This window comes from Myotis davidii, unplaced genomic scaffold (genome assembly GCF_000327345.1).
Source record: "Myotis davidii unplaced genomic scaffold, ASM32734v1 scaffold42, whole genome shotgun sequence".
Taxonomy (NCBI): domain Eukaryota; kingdom Metazoa; phylum Chordata; class Mammalia; order Chiroptera; family Vespertilionidae; genus Myotis; species Myotis davidii.
This window is the reverse complement of record NW_006294243.1, coordinates 3,520,966-3,522,436: the sequence shown is the minus strand read 5'-3', so window position 1 is coordinate 3,522,436 and position 1,471 is coordinate 3,520,966. Positions and strand designations below refer to the sequence as shown.

General features: G+C 41.4%; 1 pseudogene; it reads right to left on the bottom strand.

Annotated features, from left to right (window-relative positions):
* Positions 1-312: 312 nt before the first annotated feature.
* On the bottom strand, positions 313-1,271 carry LOC102768832 (annotated as a pseudogene).
* Between the last annotated feature and the right edge of the window lie 200 nt (positions 1,272-1,471).

Sequence of the window (1,471 nt, the reverse complement as noted above, 5' to 3'; positions counted from 1 at the left end):
GGGAGTAGAAGGTTTTTCTTTTTTCCCACAGAGCATGGTGGTGTTGATTCCATAATTTTTTTTTTGAGATAGGAAGGGATAAAAAAGAATTTGGAACAGAAAGGGGCAAAGATTCTTTTCCCACTGTATTCTGCTCAAGGTACACCCCCCCCCCAAATAAGGTGAGAACCATGGTGTAAAGGAGAGAAAAGAGTCCTCAAAAACAGGGCGACTGAGTACAAGAGGGGGAAAAAGAAAAATTAAAAAAGGACTGTAACTTGCTCCCAGGGACTGGGGAAAATTTAAAAAAAGGTTGGAATCCATCACTGTTCCTTAGTCATCTTCTCCTTCATCTTCCTCTCCTTTTTCCCCCTCATCATCATCTTCATCTTCTTCACCTTCATCCTCATCCCCTTCTTCAATAACTTCCAACCTTCCTTCTCCTCCTCCTCCTCCTTCCCCTTCTTCCTCTTCTTCCTCTTCTTCCTCTTCTTCCTCTTCTTCTTCTTTTTCTTCTTCTTCTTCTCCTTCTTCTTCTTCTTCTTCTTCTTCTTCCCCCCTCTCCCCTTCCTCATCATCCATGTCAGGATCCAAGTAGTACTGTAATGGATTTGGCCAAATGCCAACTTTGATGACTTCTCCCAACTCATCTGCACCTGCATCAGAATGGTCAGTGAACCAGGTAAAGAAGCTTTCTGGTTCCTCATGCTGTCTCTTCCTGCTGGCTGTATTCTGTGTTTGACTTGAATGTTTTGTCAGATCCTTTCCAGATTTCCATTTGACTTCAGTTGACTTTGAAGATGGATCACCACTTTCATTCAGATGAAACTCTTTGGAGAGAACTTTATTTTTGAAGTTAGGATTTTCATCAACATAAAAATCTGTTCTGTAACCTGATTTAATATCTTCAAATTCTGTCACTTCAACTCTTGTCAAATAATGCAGCGCCTCTTCATCCTCTTCCCCAAGCAGTGCAGACACTTCTGGATGGTTGACAAATGTTGTGACCCCAAAATTTGGGATTTGGGCAATCAATTCGGACCTCTTCTGAAAAAATGGTTGGCAGAGTTTGTTATATTTCTGTTCTACTTTCAAAATCTCCTCTGGCTTGTTCATTAAGTCTATCTATTTCATTCTGTACTTCATCAGTATGTTCGATCGCTTCTTGCTGTTCTTTTCCTCCTTTTGGCATGTCCTTAGGGGTCAGCTTCTTCTCTGGCTTGGGGGCTGGAGGCAGTTTCGGTTTCTTCCTTTGTTTGAAGTGGGAGAGAGGACTGACGTTTGGGGGCCATTCTGTGAGGAAAGTCCGAGGATCTAGGCGCTGGGAAGTTGCCAGACACAAAGGCACACTGAGCACTCAGAAAAGTAATTTTTACTTTTTAGAGCACTTTCAGGGTCAAATGCCAAAAAGACCTGGATGCTTTTTCAGAAGCAAAATATTTTTAAATGATCTGAGATACCCAAATGTTTAGACACCATATAAAAATAAAAA